Source organism: Paroedura picta, chromosome 1, assembly GCF_049243985.1.
Source record: "Paroedura picta isolate Pp20150507F chromosome 1, Ppicta_v3.0, whole genome shotgun sequence".
In the NCBI taxonomy this organism is placed as follows: domain Eukaryota; kingdom Metazoa; phylum Chordata; class Lepidosauria; order Squamata; family Gekkonidae; genus Paroedura; species Paroedura picta.
This window is the reverse complement of record NC_135369.1, coordinates 63958051-63983798: the sequence shown is the minus strand read 5'-3', so window position 1 is coordinate 63983798 and position 25748 is coordinate 63958051. Positions and strand designations below refer to the sequence as shown.

General features: G+C 45.3%; 1 long non-coding RNA gene across 1 annotated transcript; it reads left to right on the top strand.

The window, feature by feature from the left end:
* Positions 1–21: 21 nt before the first annotated feature.
* On the top strand, positions 22–25323 carry LOC143839160 (uncharacterized). Its single transcript, XR_013231641.1, has 5 exons — positions 22–537; positions 1492–1614; positions 2027–2154; positions 24856–24963; positions 25101–25323. It is a non-coding gene; the product is annotated as an uncharacterized LOC143839160 (long non-coding RNA).
* Positions 25324–25748: the final 425 nt, after the last annotated feature.

The following is a 25748-nucleotide window of genomic DNA, read 5'->3' as shown; positions in this document are numbered from 1 at the left end:
ATCATCCCAACATGGAATTGGTGTCACTGTGGGTGGGCAGGTAGTTGTGTGTTTCGTGCATTTTGCAGGGGGTTGGAGTAGATGACCCTGAAGGTCCCTTCCAGCTCTATGATTCTATGATGATGAATGTGGGCTCAGAGACAGAATGGCTTTGGTCACATAAGCAACAGAGACTTTCCATCCAGGAAGTAACCAAACGATCTGAGCCTTTGCCTTGCCCCCCTTGGTGAATTTGCAGATAGGATGGTTACAAGAGAGTGGAGAAGAAGTCCTCATGGGAAGGAAACAGCCAGTCTTGGAGATGGGCAGATATGCTTTAAGGAGGTGATATGATCAAGACATACAGAGACATCCTTGAGACTTCAAGGACTCTGAAGGAGATACACACTGGCACAGGGTCTGAGAAGAGGTAGTCATCCAGATGGAGAAGAATGTAATCAGAAATGTACAGAGCTTGAAAAAAACAACAACGTGGAACTATGAAGATGTCTCTGCCTATCTCCTTCACATCACAGAGAGTTGTAGACCTAAGGAAAGGTGATATATCCCTGTGACTTCCCTAGTAGCATATTGCTGTTCAGCTGTATGATTTCACTTATTGTATCCATAGATTTCATATGGATGTTTACCGTCTTTACCAGGCAAAGTTGCTAGAACCCTACCTGGCCCCAGGACACCTAGCCCCAGTGATTTATGCAATGGTCACCTCCAGACTGGATGTCTGTAATGTGCTCAATGCGGGCCTTCCCTGGATGCTGATCCAGACACTGCAACTGGTCCAGAACGCAGCAGCACAACTCCTCATGAGTAAAGCATGGAGGAGTCACATCTGGCCTGCCCTGAGGCAGCTGCACTGGCTCCCAGTTGAATTCCAAATCCAGTGCAAAGTATTGGTATTAACCTTTAAGGCCATATGCAGTCAGGACCCAGTGTACTTGAGGGTCTGCTTGGCTGACTATGCACTCCAAAGAACATTAAGATCATCCAGTAGAAACAAACTGGTGATCCCTGGTCCCATAGAAGTACATCTGGTCTCAGCCAGGGCCAGAGCCTTTTCAGTCCTGGCCCCGATCTGATTGAATGAGCTCCCAGAAGAGTTAAGGGCCCTGATGGAACTGGGTCAGTTTTGCAGGGCCTGTAAAATGGAGCTCTTCCACCAGGCATTTGGTTGGGGCCAATGAACAGCAAGACAACTCTGGTTAAACATTGGTTGGGCTCCCTTCCTGCAAAATAACAACCCCCTGTGCCACCCCCACCCCCTGTGCAGCAGAACCTGTTCACTGTGGCTGCATCCCCTGGGGAGACACATTCCAGCAGCAGACCGGGTGAAAGCTGTGGGACCCAGAAAGCTGCGGAGCATACAATTCCACAGCACTGTACTGTTGGGGCCCCAGAGTAGCTTAGAGGGTGCAGAATCAGCCTAAGTGTCCTTGGAGAGTCAAGTGGAGCAAATGGGACAAATTTCTTTCCTTCTCTTTCTGGAATGAACAGGCTCAGGTTGGCACCTCACATGAGGAAGCCGTGGGTGTCATTTTACAAGTCCTCTTCCTGCATTCAACTTGCAGAATTTCCTCAGAGTGCAGACTGTGGGACTAAAGAGATGATTGCGTTCTGGTGAGTATTTTATCATTGTGCTCAGCTTTTAAAATGCTGTGCTGCTAAACTGCAAAAGACAGTCCATATAGAATCAATGAAAACAAATGGTCAAACTGTAGAAACAAAAGCTTTGGTAATTATCCTTACGTCAATCTACTGTGTGGGTTTCTGGAAATCTGTGAGGCAGTTCTCAATAGCCAGCACAGCATACGTGCCTTCTTTTCCTGTTACCCTCAGATTTTTGGAGGGATAGGCTGCCGATTCCAGTAACAATACAAAATTGGGCATTTTTAGGGTTGCAAGCCTCCAGGTGGGACCAGGAGATCTTCCGGAATTACAACCGATCTCCAGACTACAAAGTTCCCCCAAAGAAAATAGCTCTGGGGTGTGTGTGTGCATTATACCACTCTGAGTTCCCTTCCTTCCTCAGACTCTACACCCAAGTCTCAAGGAATTTCCCAACCTGGAGCTGGCAACCCTACACACAACAGATATACATTGATGTAAAGGCCCTCCAGAGTTGCAGATGGTGTCTCTTCCACTCAAAGCAAACTGAAGGTAATTATTTAGTTTGCTTATTGCCTTGTTTCTCGGTTAGGTCCTCTCAGCATCCCCATGGCTCTCAATAGGTTGTTTTTTTTTATTTCAAAGAGTTTTTCATGTTTTATAATCCTTGGATGTGTTAACAAGCCATAAAAACAAGTGAATGCAGATGAGGAAACAAAGCAGATGCATATAAAAAGAGAGCGACTTGAAGAGCACAGGGTCAAAGTACTGAATGTTGAATAAAAGGTGAACTTTCTCCAGGAAGCTTCTTGTTATAAATTATTCACCTCATGCTATTATTGCAGAAGAAGGAAAGGGTGTTACATCCCATTACTTCTCTCCTGATCCATCCATGTATAATACAATTTGACTTTGTTCTAGAGGTCATTTGGAAGAGGCTATCCTAGAGGCAAACTGCATATAATGAATCCTCAATGCTGTTTTTTTCTCTAAAGAAAAATACTTTGAGGGAGAAAGACAATTTCTGAGCAGCAAAGCGTAGGGGAGGAGTGCTTAATCTTCCCCAACCAGTCATTTCCTCACTCCAAAGTACCTTATTTGTATCACACCCTCCCCCTATGAAATTCCAGAGGGTAAACAAAAAACACAAAAGTCAATATGGTGCTGTGGTCAGAGTACCAGACTAACCTCTAGGAGACCCAGTTAAAATACTCAATATAAGCGTTTCTGCATTAGGAGACATACCTTGTTTTAACCTAGCTTTGGATTTCCTTTGGATGCTGTGAGTCGACACTAGTCTTTCCGCATTGGGGATTTCCTCCCCTTATTTTCCAGGCTGAAATTCACGAAATGCTTTCCGTACTGAGTCCAACAGAGGCAGCCTCCCATCATGCTTTGCCCCATTCCCTTCTTCCAAAAATGTTTTTTTGCAAAAGGGTGCCTATTTGCACATTGTTTTTGTTGCGCCCCTTAATGCAACCATTCTGTGCCCTTGATCACCTACACCCTTCCCCCCAAAGTGTCCTGTATGTAATTTTTTATAAAAACCCTGGGTTATTACATTATAACACTGCAAGACTGCTTTTTTTAAAACTTAGAAACAGTGATCACCCACCCCATCCTTTTTTTAAAAGGCAGATTTTTTTCAGAATGGAAGGAGGGGGAGGGGGATGGTGATTCGGAAAGGGGCATTCCCAAACAACTTAAACTTGCAGGCACGGGGAAAAATCCAATTGCTCGCATTTCTGTATTTGCCAGCCCCAAATTAGACCCCACTAGATCTTGCTTTAAAAAATGAAAACCAGTTTTGTAGAGATTCCTTTGCTGTGGGGCAAGTGAGGGAGTGCACCAAAAGAGGCACATTTCAGTGAGGACCAGAACACATGGACAAGGATGGTGGATCCCTGTCCCCTTTTTATACCCAATTTTGTACTTTGGGTTTTCAAGTTGAGCAAGGAAATCCTCAGACAATATCTGACATTATTGAGAACTGTCAAAAGAATCATTGGCATGCTAATGGGCAAACTAAGCTTTGACAATTTTTTTTATTTTTAATCTTTATACCACCGCTCTTCCAATGATCTCACAGTGGTTCACAACAAGAAAACACTAAAATATAATAAATCCCATAAAATCACCCCTTACAAAAATACAACAATAATAGGCGGCTGGCGATCACATATTAAACAACTCTAATTTCCGACTTCCCTCCCTCCCCATTCAGTCGGAGGCCAAGTTTTCTTCCACTAGGAGTGAGGCACTAGATCTAATTATACCTTGGGGGATCCTCAGATGGAAACACCAGAACTCCACCCTGGCCTCAACTGTATGCCTGGTGGAAGAGCTCCATCTTTCAGGCCCTGCAGAAAGCTGACATCTCTGGCAGGGCCCTCAGCACTTCTGGAAGCTCATTCCACCAGGTTGAGGTCTGGCCCAAAAAGGGCCCGGGCAAGGCCAGATGGATGTCCTGGGGGCTCGGGACAACCAGTAGATTTGCACCTGCAGAGCAGAGAGCCCTGCGGGGGTCATAAGCAACCAAGTGGTACTGCAGGTAAGTGGAACCCAGCTGTGTATAGCCTTAAAGGTCAATACCAATGAAGTTATGTTTGGCTGTTTGGGGAAATCTCCAGAGCTGGCATAAGGTTTCAAGTGGTCTTGTGTTGGCCTGATTAGCATAGTGGCCTGGAGAAACTGCCAGAGGTTTCAGACTCTTTTGTCAATAGAGCTTGATGTACCAGCGATTACAAGGCAGGTAAAGGCTTCCAGAAATATTACTTCATCAGGAGGGAACATAAAAGTGGAACAATACAGGGTTGTTGAGGGGATTGAGTGTCAGTGCAATCCTTTGTTTTGGTGTGGGGAGGAGATAGCCTTTGCCTTTCATTGTGCAAATTAGTTGCATAATTCTGGTGACAGCCAGGAAATTCTCTTGGTGAAGACTGATTCCACATGGAGTTATTGGATCTATTTCTGATACTCAAAGCTTTCTGGTTATGCACTTCTGGATTGACCTTACTGGCTTAAAGTGAACCAGAAAGAAAATGGAGGATTGCAGCCGCATTCCACCTCTGCACACAGTCAGGCATATCTGGGCATATCATAACCACTAGACCATACTGACCTATGTTACCCATCCTGAGCTTCATAAAGGAAGGCAGAGATAAAGATGTGCTAGAGAGAATGAATGTGAAACCCCAGGGGAGCAGAAGAAGCCTAAAGGAACTTGAGGATTAGTTCTCTGGACAGAGAGGCATCTCGATCTAAAGCACTGAATGATTGAGTGTGCATAGGTCATTCTAGAGCAGAGGCTCCCAACCTTGTTGAAGCTGGACACTTTGGGGAATTTGAAAAGAGATAATGGATGTCACCGTAAAATGGCTGCCATGAAAGTAGCAGGAAATCACAACTATGGTTGGAGTGTGAAATAACATCTGAATAACAAATAACATCTGAAACTCCCTGCCGGATATCCCCCCAAATAATTCTCCAACTAAAGAGTTTGTGACATTCCCCTCAGTTTTCACATGAATGAGAGAATGGGCAAATTTAAATTTTGTTTTGTGTTTTAACAATGTATTAAATCTATTTTTGTATTGATTAATGTGAGTTTATCTTTATGTAGTCTGGCCTATGTCTACAGAGAGGGCAGAAAACACATCAATGAATCAATCCATTAGATCTAAGAAATGTACTAAAGGACAAAAGCCACAAGGAAGTAGACAGAAGTTGGAAAACAGAGTTCACTCAGTATATTCATTTTGTTGCTTGCTAGATTCTTATCTTTCTTCCCGTCTTAGATGGAGGCAAACAGCCAGATCACCAACTGGTCTGAATATGTTGCATACAGCAGGAAAGCAAGTACAATTTAGTGAAGACTTTTACTGAAGCTGCAGCCCGTTTGGTTGCTTTAATGTTCTCTTTTGGGAGGCCGCAAAGGCAAAAGCACTTTTCTAATATACGCCTGCCGATTGCCCTTAGTTATGGTATTTAAGCTCAATTTGTCTGTTGTTTGTGTGCATTAGGCAGCTGGATCTAATGCCTTGGTTGCCTGATGGGCTCTCTGTATTCTCAGCTGGGCGATCAGCCATCTCTCAGCATCTGCTCCCTTCCTTCATTAGGCTACAAACAGGAGTCATCATGCACCAGATTCCCTGCAAATCCAATTGAGACAAAATCAACTCTCCGGGAACAAGGTGCCTCTCTGTCCAGCCAAGTCTGGCTTCAGTTTCAAACACAAGTGCACACCCACACATTTTTGCAGCTTATTTATAGTCTTTAGTTTTATCTGTTTCTCTTTACCACTTGCCTTGTTGGGGCCCATTTACACAACCCAGTGCAGGTTGAGTGTATCCCTGTAGAGTCAATGAAGGCTTTTGGGGGCATGGGACTGCTTTAGTCCCTAACTAGTTCATAACTCAAGAGCCTCTTGTGACGCAGAGTGGTAAGGCAGCCATCTGAAAGCTTTGCCCATGAGGCTGGGAGTTCAATCCCAGCAGCCGGTTCAAGGTTGACTCAGCCTTCCATCCTTGTGAGGTCGGTAAAATGAGTACCCAGCTTGCTGCTGGGGGGTAAACGGTAATGACTGGGGAAGGCACTGGCAAACCACCCCGTATTGAGTCTGCCATGAAAACGCTAGAGGGCGACACCCCAAGGGTCAGACATGACCCGGTGCTTGCACAGGGGATACCTTTACCTTTACCTTTTTAGTTCATAACTCAGACCTATACTTACTTGGGGGGGGGAGAGAAGAATCATTGCATTAGTCTGTGGCAGCAGAAATAAAAGGAACCTCAGATGCCTTCAAGACTAAGACAACTGAGAGCACGTGGAGAGAGCTACTGGGGAGAGTTGCTGCTGACCAGGTGAGGCTATTGTGCTGCCTGGGTGAGGTGATTGCTGGGTAATTGTTGGGAGGATTAAAAAGGGCTGCTCCTCACCAGAGGCGCGAGCCGAAGAGCGAGAGACAAAGGGCTCTTGGCCTGTGGCTCTTAGCCTGGGGTTCTTGGCCGAGCAATTAGAATCAGTAGATTATCAGTAGATTATATCAGTAGATTATATTTCCCTAGTACTTGCACTGCCTAGATATTACAATGGACCTCCAGGACACTCATCCCATCATCTGCAGTGAGTGTGACATGATTGCCTTCCTCCCAGAAGACAAGATGGACTACAGCTGCCCCAAGTGTAAGCTGGTAAGACTTTTGGAGGAAAAGATTAGGGGATTAGAAAACAGAATTATTACTCTGACCCAAAGTAAGGAAGGGAGGAGTTCATAGACCAGAGCCCTGCAACTCGGAATAAAGACAATACAACTAGTCCTGAAGAGGATAAGGAGATTGACCACAATAGGGAGCTTCTGCAGACAGTTCGGAAAAAGACTCAACGGCGAAGAGCGAGACAGTTCTCAGGGCCTTTGGAGCTCCAGAATAGATTTCAGGCCCTTGCAGAGGAGGTGCAAGGGTCAACAAGGGAAGAGGTCCCAAAACAAAGTCCAAGACAAAGGGAAGAGGCCACGGGGACAGAAGGAAATGGAGTTGAGAAGAAAAAAAAAAGGAGAGTACTGGTAATTGGAGACTCCCTGCTAAGAGGAATGGATCGCCATGTGGCTGGGCCCGACCCCCTAACCCGAGAGGTGTGTTGCTTGCCAGGGGCGAAAATTAAAGATGTTTCAGAACGGCTTCCCAAACTCCTCAAATCTACGGATCGCTACTCATTTGTGATGGTCCATGTGGGAACGAATGACATGTCCCTGAATACCATCGCTCCTATTAAAAAAGACTATCAAGATCTGGGGAGGAAGCTCAAGCAAATGGGGGCACGTGGTATTCTCTTCAGTCTTGCCTGTCAAGGGGAGATTCAACTGAAGATGGTGCCGTAACAGCTGGGCTTCTGTCCGGCTCTTAAGCCATGCTGAGGGTCAGGAGCAACCGCACCTGGCAGACCTGAGGAGATACGCAAATCTCGCTCGCTGGTCGCCCCAGGAACCGGGAACGGCATCCTGAGGGTCCTACAGATCCGTGGAGAGGGAGGGAGAATAAGCTCTCCGGATCGCCGTGGCATGTGCTCAAGGTCATGATGGCGCCCTTGTCGTAAATAACTTTCTAAGCCTGAAACGACCAGCTGACCCTACATTCTTCCCAGATCATCTTTTACCAGACTGACAGGAGCTGAAGTCTACAACAGTAAAGACTGTAAGTTTTCTGGTTTTTCCTTTTCTTTCCCCACAAGCTCTTCCCCCCCCCCTCAACCAATTTACAAGTGAATTCTTTCGTCGAGTGAGAGGCTCCCAGCTAATTATACCCACTAACCAAACAAAGAGAGAGCTTAAGAAAAGAGAGACTTTAAAGTTTTGTTGGAGAGAGTTCAGTGGGGGAAGCTGTCTTGATACGGAGATCGACAAACTGATAATTTTGGATCGCTCGTGCTCCCACGAGACCTCACAAGACTTTCTGTTTATAGTTTGTGACTGCCTAGAACTATGGAAAAATTAACTAAGGCACAGCTTTTCCATTTGTTATGCGAAGGGAACTCAAAGATACTGAAAGCAGTCAACAAAGTGGAAAAGGAAATCCAAAAGACCAGGAAAGGGCTTTTGGACAGAGCCGACGGTTTGGAAAAGGCAGCTGATGAGAACACAGCTCAGCCAGCAATACTTCAAACGAGAATTCAATGTCTGGAAGTTAATCAACAGGAGGGGGAGAGAGCTAGGGACGTAAAAATCCAAAGCACCTTGGAAGAACTTGGGAAAACAGATTTAAGGAAGGAAAGCACCGAAAACCTGGAAGTCTATTTAGAGCAGGAAGTGATTTGGATCAACAAAATAAAAAGAGTCTATTCAAAGGCGACAGCACGCAGGAAGCTATCAGGAGATATCTCTGTGCGACCAGAGGAAGAGATCCAGATTGACAAAGTATACAGAGCCTACTTAAAGGCAACTGCAAGCAAGAGTCATGCAAGAGACTTCTTTGGCCCTGACAGAAGGACAACTAGAAATATGGAAAAAAACACAGTTTCATTTTCTGCGACCACCTGAAGGATGTGATGAACAGTGGAGCATTCTCCTGGTTTCCTGTGGGGAAGACAGCAGCAGTAACTTTTAGGACAGGACCAATATATGAAGGGAACAGACTTTATATCATCTAAGACAATAATAGAATATATTCTTATAATAGATTATACTCTCATATGTATCAACAATTACTCTGCTAAGAAAAATGGTAATAACTTCTAGATCAGGATCAATATGTGATGGGAACTGAATATGTATGCCAATATGTATGCCAAAAGAGGATGGCAAACTATACTTCATATGTACTAACAAAACAGCAGCAGTAACTCTTAGGTCAGGGCCAATTTATGGACTGACTTTATATCACTTAAGATAATAATAGAATATATTCTTATAACAGATCATACTCTCATATGTATTAACAATCATTTTGCTAAGAAAGATGGTAAAAACTTCTAGATTAGGATTAATATGTGATGGGAACTGAATATGTATGTTAAAAGAGGATGGCAAACCATATCAGCTGGTCGCTTTTTCTCTTTACTTTTCTGTAAATGCTTCATATAATAATAAATAATAAAATTATAAAAAAAAATCTTGCCTGTCAAGGGAAGAGGAATGCGTCAGGAGAGGAAGATAATGGAGGTGAATCACTGGCTGCGTAGTTGGTGCCGGCAGGAGAGATTTGGTTTCTGGGACCATGGGATAGGCTTTCTTGAGGAAGGCCTACTAGCACCTGATGGACTGCACTTATCGAAACTGGGGAAGAATGTGTTTGGCAGGAACCTGGGGAGATTCATCAGGAGAGCTTTAAACTAAAGCTACTAGGGGAAGGAGACGATCAACATAGGGAGTGTATGGAAGGAAAACGATCGGAGGCAGCCCAACCGGCAAGGCCAGCTCATAGGGAACCAAAAGTAAAAGGATTCAGATGTCTTTATACTAACGCCCGAAGCACGGGCAATAAAAAGGAAGAGCTGGAACTTCTCATGCTGATGGAAAGGTATGATCTAGTAGGCATCACAGAAACTTGGTGGAATGATTCTCATGACTGGAATGTAATGGTGGATGGATATGAACTGTTCAGAAAAAACAGAATAGATCGAAGAGGTGGAGGAGTGGCACTGAGTGTGAGGAAAGGGCTTACCTGTCAGGAAATTCTAGTGAAGGAGAGCATATCTACAGTGGAAAGCATCTGGGTGAAAATAAGCGAGAGGAAAACAAACAGTGTGGTGGTTGGTGTCTGCTACCGACCGCCTGACCAACGAGAGGATGTGGATGCTGCACTTTGTGAGCAGCTTGAGAAAATATCCAAGCGGCAGGACCTTATCATCACGGGTGACTTCAATTTCCCAGATGTGTGCTGGGAAACAAACTCTGCGAAGCGTCCTCAGTCATGCAAGTTTCTGACCTGCCTGGCTGACAATTTCATTTATCAAATGGTAGATGAACCCACAAGAGGTTCAGCCATACTGGACTTAATACTGACCAACAGGCAAGAGTTGGTGGATGAGGTGAAGGAGGTGGGGACCCTAGGGGGAAGTGACCATGTCCTCATAGAATTCCCTTTGAGATGGGGAGCCAAGGAAGCTTGTAGCCAGATGCGGATGTTGGATTTTCGTAGGGCAAACTTTAATAAACTCAGAGACATGATGAGTGTCATACCATGGACGAGAATGCTGGAAGGGAAGGGAGCATGTGAAGGGTGGGCGCTACTCAAACCGGAGCTATTGCGTGTTCAATCAATGACTATCCCAGAAAGACGAAAACACTGCAGGAGCTCTAAGAAGCCTATTTGGATGAACAGAGAACTTCAAGAGGAACTAAGAAAGAAAAGGAAAATGTTCAGGAAATGGAGGGAACGACAGAGCTCTAAAGAAGAGTACCTACAGGTTACTAGGCACTGTAGATCAATCATATGAAAGGCCAAAGCTGAGAGTGAGTTAAGATTGGCCAGGGAAGCCCATTGTAACAAGAAAAGATTTTTCAGTTATGTGAGGAGCAAACGTAAAGTAAAGGAGGCAATAGGCCCACTGTTGGGTGCGGATGGACAAACTTTAACGGAAGATGCAGAGAAAGCAGAAAGGCTTAGTGCCTATTTTACATCTGTTTTTTCCCACAGGTCAAAGTGTTTAGGCACATCTAGAGATTGCCATAGCCAAAGGCAGTGTCTGGGTGGCAGGTTAACATGGATAGAGAGGTTGTCGAGAGGCATTTAGCTGCACTGGATGAGTTCAAATCCCCTGGTCCGGATGAAATGCACCCGAGAGTACTCAAAGAACTTTCCAGAGAACTTGCACAGCCATTGTCCATCATCTTCGGAACCTCTTTAAGGACTGGAGATGTCCCGGAGGACTGGAAGAGAGCAAATGTTATTCCGATCTTCAAAATAGGGAGGAAGGATGACCCGGGAAACTACAGACCAGTGAGTCTGACCTCTGTTGTGGGGAAGATAAATGAGCAGATATTAAAGGGAGCGATCTGCAAACATCTGGAGGACAATTTGGTGATCCAAGGAAGTCAGCATGGATTTGTCTCCAACAGGTCCTGCCAGACCAACCTGGTTTCCTTTTTTGACCAAGTAACAGGTTTGCTGGATCGGGGAAATTCGGTTGATGTCATTTACTTGGATTTTAGTAAACTTTTGACAAGGTTCCCCATGATGTTCTGATGGATAAATTGAAGGACTGCAATCTGGATTTTCAGATAGTCAGGTGGATAGGGAATTGGTTAGAGAACCGCACTCAAAGAGTTGTTGTCAATGGTGTTTCATCAGACTGGAGAGAGGTGAGTAGCGGGGTACCTCAGGGCTCGGTGCTTGGCCCGGTACTTTTTAAAATATTTATTAATGATCTAGATGAGGGGGTGGAGGGACTACTCATCAAGTTTGCAGATGACACCAAATTGGGAGGACTGGCAAATACTCCGGAAGATAGAGACAGAGTTCAACGAGATCTGAACACAATGAAAAAATGGGCAAATAAGAACAAGATGCAATTTAATAAAGATAAGTGTAAAGTTCTGCATCTGGGTCAGAAAAATGAAAAGCATGCCTACTGGATGGGGGATACGCTTCTAGGTAACACTGTGTGTGAACGAGACCTTGGGGTACTTGTGGATTGTAAGCTAAACATGAGCAGGCAGTGTGATGCAGCGGTAAAAAAAGCAAATGCCATTTTGGGCTGTATCAACAGAGGCATCACATCAAAATCACAAGATGTCATAGTCCCATTGTATACGGCACTGGTCCGACCACACTTGGAGTACTGTGTGCAGTTCTGGAGGCCTCACTTCAAGAAGGACGTAGATAAAATTGAAAGGGTACAGAGGAGAGTGACGAGGATGATATGGGGCCAAGGGACCAAGCCCTATGAAGATAGGTTGAGGGACTTTGGAATGTTCAGCCTGGAGAAAAGGAGGTTGAGAGGGGACATGATAGCCCTCTTTAAGTATTTGAAAGGTTGTCACTTGGAGGAGGGCAGGATGCTGTTTCTGTTGGATGCAGAGGAGAGGACACGCAGTAATGGGTTTAAACTTCAAGTACAACGATATAGGCTAGATATCAGGGGAAAAAATTTCACAGTCAGAGTAGTTCAGTAGTGGAATAGGCTGCCTAAGGAGGTGGTGAGCTCCCCCTCACTGGCAGTCTTCAAGCAAAGGTTGGATACACACTTTTCTTGGATGCTTTAGGGTGCTTAGGGCTAATCCTGCGTTGAGCAGGGGGTTGATGGCCTGTATGGCCCCTTCCAACTCTGTGATTCTATGATTCTAAATAGGTTTTATTCTGGAACAAGCTGTTCCAGACGGCAAAGCAGGAGTCCGTATGATTTGGATCTGGGCCCTATCAGGTCCTTCTGAGATGAAGCAAATTATGGTGTGGCCCAACTCTTCAAACGGTTGCTGTTGTGACCTACTTCTTCCCTTACATCTGGCTGGCCTTCTGCTTTAGACACAGGGAAACAAGACTGCTTTCACAGCGGCTGTTAAATTTCAAAGCTCACTTGACCTTTCTCTCAGTGTCTTTTCAGCTTTTCCATCCAGGGTTAATTCAAGAGAAAGGAACTGTGGCTTCTCCCAGTGAGAGGACTGTTGCAGAGCTGCAACTGTGTTTGACCCTGGCCAATGACAATCTGAATCCTCAACCACCCCATCAGTCCAGCATCTGCTTTGTTTGTACATTTCTTCCCTGCACTGGCAGAGCGCTGTGGGGCTCTGGGGCACATAACTCATGCTGTAGTCGGTGCGTGTCACAGATGGAGTGTTTTCACTGGGGTTCAATGTAATTGCTAGCATTTATCACTTTAATAGCCTAATGAAGGTGAGATGTAATTAGAAAGGGTGTCAACTGGAATGGGGAGTGTGTTCTGCAATTATCCGTACAGCGGGTAACCACTGTCACAGAACAATGGCAGTTATGCAGCCTGCAATGGGTGGCATAAATGTTCATCACAGGCCGACTTAACGTGACAACTTAAGTTCTGTAATTGCTGCTTTTCCTTGGAAACACTTCAAAGCAAACACGAGGCGACCGGCCCTTTCCTCGGATGTGTTCCAATATGCTGAAAGCGTGCCTTGACAATGCGGGTGAGATCATCCCACCAGACGGCGTACGCGGAGTGGTGGCGGAGGCTGCGTTGCTTGAATGGGGTGCTTGTGTAAGCAAGGCTTCTAATGAATTCAGCGCTCACAATAAGAAGAATTCTCAGCGGAACAATTGCTGGCGCAAAGAAATCTTCTGTCTAATGGCTTGGAGCTCCATCATTTGCAGACGGCAATTAAAATGTTTGCAAATGAAAGGAGTATTCCACTGGTGCAACCTTTGCATTTAAACACAACAGCAACAGCACACATTAGCAAGCTTCCCGGGAAGATTTCTCTAGACAGCTGGCTGGTTGACCCTTATTTAAGGGAGAACAGCCAGGGAATGGAGACGATTGCCACCAGATAATTGTCTCCTGCCGCTGGAGGAAGGCAGAGGTTGGCTGCCTGATGGATGCAGGAGAGCAGAATGGCTGCGGTGGTCTGACTGGGTTTGAAGAATGGCTCTGTCTGCACTTTAAACAATTAATAACAAATTGAGCCAAGGAAGGACACTTTGGAAAGTTTTCTTTCTTCTTCTTCTTCTTCTTCTTCTTTTTTTTGCTTTTTGAAACACCAGCTACCTGTCTCCCCCTGGCTTCTTATACCTGAAAGCACTAGGGTTTAGCTCCACAAGGAAAGCTTTGCTACAGGGAGAGGGCCAGGCCAAGTAGTTTTCTCCAGTCCTTGGGCCAGCTGGCTACTGAAAGGCTTTAGTCACTAGAAGCCTGGCTGCACTTTTAAGGCATTCCATGTGGAAACGCTAACATTCTTCCCTTATAGCAGTGGTCCCCAACCTTTTTATCACCGGGGACCGGTCAACGCTTGACAGTTTTACTGAGGCCCGGGGGGGGAGTAGTCTTTTGCTGAGGGACGTCACTGCCGCCTGAGCCCCTGCTCTGCTTGCTTTCCCGCGAGTGCCCCTGACTTCCCACTGCCCGCTGGGGGGCGCTGCCTGCAGCAGCTGCACAGTGCAACACCGAGGGGAAGCCTGAGCCATGGTGGTTGCTGGAGAGCAACAAAGGTGAGCCGGCAGTAGAGTGGCAGGGCAGCCGCCGAGGCCGCAGCTGGGGAGGAGGACAAGGAGGAGCCACGGCCCGGTACCGACTGCTCCACGGACTGGTACCGGTCGCCGAACTGGAGGTTGGGGACCACTGCTTTAGAGGAGTACATTAGGATGAGTGTTGAGGATGTAGCTTTTCATGAAAAAAGGACCTGTGCCTTCAACAGCTATATGAAAACCTGAAATGCTAGTCAGGTCAATTTCTAGTGCAAACCTAAGCAAGCTTATACCAATGGTCTTTGAAGGGTATAACGGGTGAGGGATGTACTGCTTAAGCAACTGAACCACTGCCCACAGAAAAACTGACAGCCCTAAAGAATGCACATTGCCTTCCCCCCTGCTCCTGCCCTGGGGGGTTATTTATGTTATTTCTTAATTTATAATTGTATTTGTTATTCACCACTCCTGGGCCCAGCCATAGGGAAACCTTTAAAGTCTCTTTATCCCCCCGCCCCATCCTTTCTTCCCTGACTTTTATTGTCTGTTTATTGCTCTCCTGACGATGTTTGTGATACTTTTGCTGAAAGGGCTTTGAGCAAGAACGCTGCCAGTGCCAATGATGGTTTTACTGTTGGTATTACTTTTGCAGATTGTTCACAATGTTTTCTTATTGATTACTGTATCAGCATTGTCCTGAGAGCAAATTTGCTAAGAGCGCTGCATATAAATATTTCAGTAGAACAGGCTGATTGAATGGGGTTTCCCACAGGATTAGGTGGCAACTCTGTGGGAAAGGTTCCCATGACCCGCTCCAGTTGCCAACCTCCAGGTGATGCTGGGACAGCTCCTGCTATTATAATTGATCTCCAGATGACTGAGACCAGTTCCCCTGGAGAAAATGGCTGCTTTCAAGGGGGTCCCTCTGCTTCCTGAATCTTGAGAAAGAACTAATTCAGACGTTTCACAAAAGTTCTGGAATGTATTTTAATACCCCATTTTCAAACTCCTATGCATGAGCCTGTCTGTTTGTTATTCTAGAGGGTACAGTCTGCAGTTCTCTCACCCACCATACACATCAGGCACAATGGAGGGATTGGTAACAACAGGGGGGGCGGAGTCAAGGATTCCGATACAGAAGGGAAGAGGCAGAGACAGCAATTGGAGGAGGTGGGAAAAGACACCCTAGGGCCCTTACCAACCTCTGTTCCATCCCTCGGGTCACTAAGGTGGAGGCAAGGGTATATAACCCGCCTGCAACACTGATGTTGTGCTAGGGTTGGGCGCTTCGGCTCGTGGGTGAAAATAAGTGAGGGGAAAACAAACAGTGTGGTGGTTGGTGTCTGCTACCGACCAGCTGACCAGTAAGAGGATGTGGATGCTGCACTTTGTGAGCAGCTTGAGAAAATATCCAAGCGGCATGACCTTGTAATCATGGGTGACTTCAATTTCCCAGATGTGTGCTGGGAAACAAACTCTGCAAAGCGTCCTCAGTCATGCAACTTTCTGACCTGCCTGGCTGACAATTTCATCTATCAAATGGTAGATGAACCCACAAGAGCTTCAGCCATACTGGACTTAATACTGACCAACAGGCAAGAGTTGGTGGATGAGGTGAAGGAGGTGGGGACCCTAGGGGGAAGTGACCATGTCCTCATAGAATTCCTTTTGAGCTGGGGGGGGGGCAAGAAAACTTGTAGCCAGATACAGATGTTGGATTTTTGTAGGGCAAACTTTAATAAACTCAGAGACATGATGAGTGTCATACCATGGACGAGAATGCTGGAAGGGAAGGGAGCATGTGAAGGATGGGTGCTGCTCAAGCAAGAGCTATTGCATGCTCAATCCATGACTATCCCAGAAAGACAAAAACGCTGCAGGAGCTCTAAGAAGCCTATTTGGATGAACAGAGAACTTCAAGAAGAACTAAGAAAGAAAACGGAAATGTTCAGGAAATGGAGGAAAGAATAGAGCTTTAAAGAAGAGTACCTACAGATTTCTAGGCACTGTAGATCAAGCATCAGAAAGGCCAAACCTGAGAGTGAGATAAGATTGGCCAGGGAAGCCCATTGTAACAAGAAAAGATTTTTCAGTTATGTGAGGAGCAAACGTAAAGTAAAGGAGGCAATAGGCCCACTGTTGGGTGCAGAAGGACAAAATCTAATGGAGAATGCAGAAAAAGCAGAAAGGCTCAGCGCCTATTTTACATCTGTTTTTTCCTACAGGTCAAAGGGTTTAGCCATATCTAGAGATGGGAGTAGCCAAGGGATAGAGTCTGGGTGGCAGGTTGACATGGACAGAGAGGTTGTTGAGAGGCATTTAGCTGCACTAGATGAGTTCAAATCCCCTGGGCCGGATGAAATGCACGAGAGAGTGCTCAAAGAACTTTCCAGAGAACTTGCACAACCCTTGTCCATCATCTTCAAGTCCTCTTTAAGGACTGGAGATGTCCCGGAGGACTGGAAGAGAGCAAATGTTATTCCAATCTTCAAAATAGGGAGGAAGGATGACCCGGGAAACTTACAGATCAGTGAGTCTGACTTCTGTTGTGGGGAAGATAAATGAGCAGATATTAAAGGGAGCGATCTGCAAACATCTGGAGGACAATTTGGTGATCCAAGGAAGTCAGCAAGGATTTGTCTCCAACAGGTCCTGTCAGAGCAACCTGGTTTCCTTTTTTGACCAAGTAACAGGTTTGCTGGTTAGTGGAAATTCGGATGATGACGTTTACTTGGATTTTAGTAAAGCTTTTGATAAGGTTCCCCATGATGTTCTGATGGATAAATTGAAGGACTGCAATCAGGATTTTCAGATAGCTAGGTTGATAGGGAATGGGTTAGGGAACTGCACTCAAAGAGTTGTTGTCAATGGTGTTTCATCAGACTGGAGGGAGGTGAGTAGTGGGCTACCTCAGGGCTCGGTGCTCGGTCCAGTACTTTTTAACATATTTATTAATGATCGAGATGAGGGGTGAAGGGACTAATCAAGTTTGCAGATGACACCAAATTGGGAGGACTGGCAAATACTCCGGAAGATAGAGACAGAGTTCAACGAGATCTGAACACAATGGAAAAATGGGCAAATGAGAACAATATTCAATTTAATAAAGATAAGTGTAAAGTTCTGCATCTGGGTCAGAAAAATGAAAAGCATGCCTACTGGATGGGGGAATATGCTTCTAGGTAACATTGTGTGTGAACGAGACCTTGGAGTACTTGTGGATTGTAAACTAAACATGAGCAGGCAGTGTGATGCAGCGGTAAAAAAGACAAATGCCATTTTGGGCTGTATCAACAGGGGCATCATATCAAAATCACAAGATGTCATAGTCCCATTGTATACGGCACTGGTCAGACCACACCTAGAGTACTGTGTGCAGTTCTGGAGGCTTCACTTCAAGAAGGACGTAGATAAAATTGAAAGGGTACAGAGGAGAGCGACGAGGATGATCTGGGGCCAAGGGACCAAGCCCTATGAAGATAGGTTGAGGGACTTGGGAATGTTCAGCCTGGAGAAAAGGAGGTTGAGAGTGGACATGATAGACCTCTTTAAGTATTTGAAAGGTTGTCATTTGGAGGAGGGCATGATGCTGTTCCCATTGGCTGCAGAGGAAAGGACAAGCACTAATGGGTTTATACTACAACGATATAGGCTAGATATCAGGAAAACATTTTTCACAGTCAGAGTAGTTCATCAGTGGAATAGGCTGCCTAAGGAGGTGGTCTTCAAGCAAAGGTTGGATACATACTTTTCTTGGTACTACAGTACCCCAAGCCCTTAGTTCTGGGTCACTTTAATGTCTATGCTGAGCTGCCGCCCTCTAGGAATGGGCTGGATCTGGTGTCAGCCATGGTGACACTGGGGCTCCCGCAATTTGTTGTTGGTCCTACCTACCAACTGGATTCTTGAATGCTCTGTGGGACCCAATGCCTCCCAGCACTTCTCTAGATGGCCTGATCAGCTACTGGCTGAACAGAATGCTGGCCACCATTGATGAGATAGCTCCCAGATGTCTTCTCCATCCCCGTCTCAAGCGGGCCCCTTGGTACACTGAGGAGCTCAACAAGAAGAAATGAGAGCTGAGATGACTAGAGTGAGTCTGGAGGAAGACTTGTGCCGAACATCCTATAGAATGTAGTTAAGTGCCTATGGGATGGCAGTGAAGTTGGTAAAATTCAAATTCTACTTGACTGAAATCGTACCTGCTAACTCACACCCAGCACAATTATTTAGGCTAGTTTGACCAAATTCAAATTCAAAAAACCTTTAATGGGATATAAAACATCATGAGAACAAGGTTAATTGGGTAGTTTGATACCTTATCTCCCTAGAGGAAGTGCACCAAAATAATAACCAATTGGAAATCAGCTGTGGGGGCCTTTGTAAGTTACTTTGCAGATAAAATCTCGACACTCCACTACAACCTCCCTCCTACTTTAGACACAAAGTGAACTGGAGGCCCCTTGGCCATCTTTGGAGAGTTCATTGAGTAACTTCAGATGACTCATCTTGACCAAAGTGGACAAGTTGCTAAAGGCAGTGAAGCCAACCACTTGCTCTCTAGATCCATGTCCATCATGGCTACTAAAAATATCTGATAAAAGAGTACTAGCCCCCCCTCCCTGCTGGGAGATAATCAATCTCTCCCTTTCAACAGAATTCCTGGAAGGACTAAAAGAGGCAGTGGTTGTATGATACTAAAAAAATAAAATTTCTCTGGGCCCACAACAGCCATCCAAATACTGCCCCGTCTCACACTTAGTTTTTATGGGGAAGATGCTTGAAAAAGATGTCATGCTCCAACTATCAGCATACTTGGAAGAAGCTTCAGTCCTAGACCCATCCCAGTCAGGTTTCTGTAATGGCCATGAGGTAGTGACAGTGCTAGTCACCCTGATGAATAACCTCCATCACCAGTTGGACCGGGGTGGGTTGGCACTGCTTATATTACTAGACCTTTCAGCAGCGTTCAACACAGTTTACATGAGCTTTTAGCTCACCATGTCACTGATGTCAGAATCAGAGGGCTTCAGTGGCTGATCTCCTTTCTCCAGAATCATGGACAGAGAGAGCTCATCAAGCCATTGCCAACTGGCTTGTGGAGTCCCCCAGGGGGAAGTTCTCTCTCCAATTCTATTCAACATCTTCATGCGCCCTCTTGCTCAGCTGGTGCAGAGGTTTGAGCTAGGTTGCCACCAGTATGCTAATGACACCCAGCTCATTCTTCTGATGGATGGCTGCCCTGACTTTCCCCCAGAAACATTAGCCAGATGCCTGGAAGCAGTGATGAGGTGGTTCAAGCAGAGTCATCTGAAGCTCAACCCTTCAAAGACAGATGTCTTTTGGCTGGGCAGGAAAGGTCCAAGCAAGGAAGCATGCCTACCCAACCTGGATGGAGTGCAGCTATCAGTAGCCCAGTCCACCAGGAACCTGAGGTTGATTCTTGATGCCTCCCTTTCAATGGAGGCTCAGATCATGTCAGTAGCACAGCTGGAATTTTACCAACTTTGTCAAGTCAAACTACTAGCACACTACATGACCCTGGAACACCTAGCCACAGTAATCCATGCGATGGTCACCTCTATACTGGACTTCTGAAACTTGCTCTATGCTGGCCTGCCCTTATCCTTGATCTGGAAACTAGAACTGGTTCAGAACACAGCTGCTAGAGTCCTCACAGCAACACCTTGGAGGTCTCACATCCAGCCCATCCTCCAGCAGCTGTGCTGGCTTCCAGTCAAATTCCAGATCAGGCTTAAGGTTTTGGTTATCACCTTTAAGGCCACACATAGTTTGGGCCCAGTATACTTGAGGGATCACCTCTCCACCTATGCCCCTTAGCCTTGCGCTCTACAACCTCCAACTTCCTGGTGCTCCCTGGCCCCAAGGAAGCCTGCTTGACCTCAGCCAGGGCCACAGCCTTTTCCATTCTGGCCCCCACCTGGTGGAATGAGCTCCCAGAGGAGATCTGGGCCCTGACAGAACTCGAACAGTTCCGCAGGACCTGCAAAAGGGAGCTCCTCCACCAGGCATTTGGTTGAGGTAGATCTTAACCATCGCTTGCTATTGGCCCCCAAGCCTCCCTCCAAAGACAATCAATACAAATCTGCCCAACCAAGTGGGCCTCAGTATGAGTTGAACAATGTTGTTTACTGTTATCAGTACATTGTTGTTATTGTTATTACCACATTATTACAAACGGAGTTATTTGTATCGTTTCTGTTTCATGTAAACCGCCCTGAGCCTTCAGGGAAGGTGGTATAAAATAAATACAATAAATTTGACCTGCACCGAGTTAGTTTTACAGTCACACTGTATGGGAGTTGTTGTTGTTGTTGTTGTTATGTGCAAAGTCGTGTCCGACCCATCGCGACCCCATGGACAATGATCCTCCAGGCCTTCCTGTCCTCTACCATTCCCTGGAGTCCTTTTAAGTTTGCACCTACTGCTTCAGTGACTCCATCCATCCACCTCATTCTCTGTCGTCCCCTTCTTCTTTTGCCCTCGATCACTCCCAGCATTAGGCTCTTCTCCAGGGAGTCCTTCCTTCTCATGAGGTGGCCAAAGTATTTGAGTTTCATCTTCAGGATCTGGCCTTCTAAAGAGCAGTCAGGGCTGATCTCCTCTAGGACTGACCAGTTTGTTCGCCTTGCAGTCCAAGGGACTCGCAAGAGTCTTCTCCAGCACCAGAGTTCAAAAGCCTCAATTCTTTGACGCTCGGCCTTCCTTATGGTCCAACTTTCGCAGCCATACATTGCAACTGGGAATACCATAGCCTTGACTAAACGCACTTTTGTTGGTAGGGTGATGTCTCTGCTTTTTAGGATGCTGTCTAGATTTGCCATAGCTTTCCTCCCTAGGAGCAAGCGTCTTTTAATTTCTTTGCTGCAGTCCCCATCTGCAGTGATCTTGGAGCCGAGGAAAATAAAATCTGTCACTATCTCCATTTCTTCCCCATCTATTTGCCAGGAATTGAGAGGGCCGGCTGCCATGATCTTTGTTTTCTTGATGTTGAGTTTCAAGCCAACTTTTGCACTCTCCTCCTTCACCCGCATCAACAGGCTCTTTAGTTCCTCTTCACTTTCTGCCATTAGAGTGGTATCATCTGCATATCTGAGGTTGTTGATATTTCTCCCTGCAATCTTGATCCCAATTGGTGACTCCTCTAATCCCGCCTTTCTCATGATGTGCTCCGCATACAAGTTAAATAGGCAAGGCGACAGTATACAGCCTTGCCGAACTCCTTTCTCAATTTTGAACCAATCCGTGATTCCATGTTCAGTTCTCACTGTTGCTTCTTGACCTGCATATAAATTTCTCAAGAGACAAATAAGATGCTCTGGTATTCCCATCTCTTTAAGAACTTGCCACAATTTGTTGTGCTCCACACAATCAAAGGCTTTAGCATAGTCAATGAAGCAGAAGTAGATGTTCTTCTGGAACTCCCTAGCTTTTTCCATGATCCAGCGTATGTTGGCAATTTGATCTCTAGTTCCTCTACCTCTTCGAAATCCTGCCTGTACTTCTGGAAGTTCTCGGTCCACATATTGCTGGAGCCTAGCTTGTAGGATTTTGAGCATAACTTTGCTAGCATGAGAAATGAGTGCAATGGTGCGGTAGTTTGAACATTCTTTGGCATTGCCCTTCTTTGGGATTGGAATGTAAACTGACCTTTTCCAATCCTGTGGCCATTGCTGAGTTTTCCAAATTTGCTGGCATATTGAGTGTAGCACTTTTACTGCATCGTCCTTTAAGATTTTGAATAGTTCTACTGGAATGCTGTCACCACCACTAGCTTTATTGTTGCTCAGACTTCCTAAGGCCCATTTGACTTCACATTCCAGGATGTCTGGCTCCAGGTCAGTAACTACCCCACTGTGGTCATCAGGGATGTTAAGCTCCCTCTTGTATAGTTCTTCTGTATAATTTTGCCACCTTTGCTTAATCTCTTCTGCTTCTGTGAGGTCCCTACCATTTTGGTCCCTTATCATACCCATCTTTGCATGAAACGTTCTCTTCATATCTCCAATTTTCTTGAAAAGATCTCTGGTCCTCCCCATTCTATTGTTTTCTTCTATTTGTTTGCACTGTTCATTTAAGAAGGCATTCTTATCTCTTCTAGCTTTTCTCTGGAATTCTGCATTCAATTGGGTGTATCTTTCTCTTTCTCCCTTGCCTTTCACTTCCCTTCTCTCCTTAGCTATTTGTAAAGCTTCCTCAGACAGCCATTTTGATTTCTTGCATTTCTTTTTCTTTGGGATGGTTTTAGTTGCTACCTCTTGTACAATGTCGCGAACCTCCGTCCATAGTTCTTCAGGCACTCTGTCTATCAGATCTAATTCCTTAAATCTATTTGTCACCTCTACTGTATATTCGTCGGGGATATGATTTAGTTCGTACCTGAGTGGCCTAGTGCTTTTCCCTACTTTCTTCAATTTAAGCCTAAATTTTGCAACAAGAAGCTCATGATCTGAACCACAATCAGCTCCTGGTCTTGTTTTTATTGCCTGTATAGAACTTTTCCATCTTTGGCTGCAGAGTACATAGTCAATCTGATTTCTGTGTTGACCGTCTGGTGATGTCCATGTGTAGAGTCGTCTCTTGGGTTGTTGGAAAAGAGTGTTTGCTATGACCATTGTATTCTCTTGACAAAATTCTACCAGCCTGTGCCCTGCTTCATTTTGTACTGCAAGGCCAAACTTGCCTGTTATCCCAGTTATCTTTTGGCTTCCTACTTTAGCATTCCAATCCCCCATGATGATAAGCACATCATTTTTTGGCGTTGCTTCTATAAGGTGTTGTAGGGCTTCATAGAACTGATCAACTTCATCCTCTTCAGCAGCAGTGGTTGGGGCATAGACCTGGATCACTGTGATGTTGAATGGTTTGCCTTGGATTCGAACTGAGATCATTCTGTCATTTTGGGGATTGTATCCCAAGACTGCTTTTCCTACTCTCTTATTGATTATGAAGGCTACTCTATTTCTTCTGCGAGATTCTTGTCCACAGTAGTATACCTGATGGTCATCTGAATTAAATTCACCCATTCCTGTCCATTTTAGTTCACTGATTCCTAAAATGTCGATGTTCAGTCTTCTCATTTCTTGTTTAACCACGCCCAGCTTGCCTTGATTCATGGATCTGACGTTCCAGGTTCCTATGGAATAAAAATCTTTACAGCATCGGACTATCTTTTCGCCACCAGTTACTTCCACAACTGAGCGTCCTTTCGGCTTTGGCCCAGCCGCTTCATTCATTCTGGCGCTACTCGTACTAGCCGTCTGCTCATCCCCAGTAGCATATTGGACACCTTCCGACCTGAGGGGCTCATCTTCCGGCGTCATATCGTTATGCCTATTGGAACTGTCCATAGAGTTTTCATGGCAAAGATACTGGAGTGGTTTGCCATTGCCTTCTCCAGTGGATCACCTTTTGTCAGAGCTCTCAGCTATGACCTGTCCGTCTTGGGTGGCCCTGCACGGCATAGCTCATAGCTTCACTGAGCTACGCAAGCCCCCTTGCCACAACAAGGCAGCGATCCTTGAAGGGGGGTATGGGAGTAGATAGAAGCAATTCACAGTGAAAAGACAAAAAGAGTGTGTTCTTAAATCCCACTGGATCAGATATTAAGAGAGTCAGCTTGGTGTAGTGGTTAGGAGTTGGACTTCTAATCTGACAAGCCAGGTTTGATTCCCTGCTCCTCCTCCACATACAGCCAGCTGGGTGACCTTGGGCTCGCCACAGCTCTGATAAAGCTGTTTTGACCTAGCAGTAATATCAAGGCTCTCTCAGCCTCACCCACCTCACAGGGTTTCTGTTGTGGCGAGAGGAAAGGGAAGTAAACCACTTTGAGTCTCCTTCTGGTAGAGAAAAGCAGCACATAAGAACCAACTCATCTTCTTGTTCTTGTTCTTCTACAGTGAAGGCAGCTTTCATCACCAGCTGCACAGAAAATGTGACCTGGGCTGAGCTGGTTTTACAATCACGTGTAGATAATCAGTTGCAATAGTTTCAAGGCGAGCCATACAATGGCAAGCCATATGATTCTCTCGTTTATTTGTGCCGTGTTCTCTCACATTGATTCTGGGAGCGAAGTCACAACAACAATGTGACAATGCTACTAGAAGAATAAATGTTTGTTCTGAAGGTGTGCATTTGTGTCAAGGGACTGGGTAGCAAATCGCCACTGCTGGGTAGTGAATTGGCAGCATGAGTGATAGTGTTTACTTAAACTGGACTGCTGTGTAATGACAGTGATGGTTTGTGGGAAAGTGATAGGAATAGTAATTGCCACAATTAAACAGTAATGATATAATTAATGTAAAGATTATGCGTGGCTCAACTCCAAGGTACCAAAGTGCAAGAGGTGCTGATCATGCCCAGAGTGCAATTATTCCCGTTGACATAGCATCAGATCTGCCTTTATCACTCACTGGTGATATAAGCTTTACAAGAACTCGGGGAACATTAGAGAAACAAGCGCTCAGAAGTGATAATAAATGGGCTCCTAAGGATATGGAAGAAATACCAAAAGCCTCTGAACAGGAAAAGGCAATCCATCCAAATGGAAATGAGACTTGCTTCACACATATCAGGCAATTGCTATACAGAAATCAGGTACACAGAGCCTGCTTATGTGATTCACTACACATGATTGTCATTGCAGGTGGATACCCTCCCGCCCCCCTGCTTGAATATGTGCTGGGAATTATCAAGTTTCTGGCTTTTTTCATGCATGGCATAAACAGTCCTCATCAGTTATCACAGGGATTTGGTAAGCAGGCCATTTCAAGTCAATGGCATTCAAGTTTTTTTTTTTAAATGTCATTTATTTATGAAGCAACTCTAAATTGGCCAAAGGATGAGAAAAAAGAGAACAGCATCAATTTTTTCCTGTTTTTTTTATTTCAGTTGCTTGACCCACTTGTGTTCCTCTGAATCAATGCAACCCAGCACTACCGTATATCTCTGAAATGCTACCTGAAGTTGCCAGCCACAATCAGGCCTTTGTCGTCCAGCAGGTAATATCTTGACCCTGGACACAGCCAGCTGTAAAACCCACTTCTGCCACAGAATCATTACTGTATGATCTTTGGTATCACTAAAACTTCATGTCTATAGTGTCTTTGCATAATTACCATGAGAATAAAATGGAATTGAAATTGGTGTATTGCTGGATTTTGGAAATCTTTCAGAATTGGTGAAGGCATCTGAATTTGATAGCTGGGTTGTACAAGAGAGCTACTATCCAAGAAATGTAGAAAGCAATTCACTTTGCAACTAGGCTCATTCTGCACACGTTAGATAATGCACTTTCAATGCACTTTAGAAATAGATTTTCCTGTTCCGTACTCAGAAATCCAGTTGCAAAAGCACATTTAGTGTGTATTATCCATCATGCAGAGAATGGGCCCAGGACAAGGAGGAAAGGTCTACTATTTTATATCTACTTCTGAACATGGCTCCTGAATATGGACTTTGATAATAGTAATAGTGATAATAATTATTGGCTGCCCCTCCCTAAGATGGGCTTGAGATGGCTAACATCAATAAAACAGG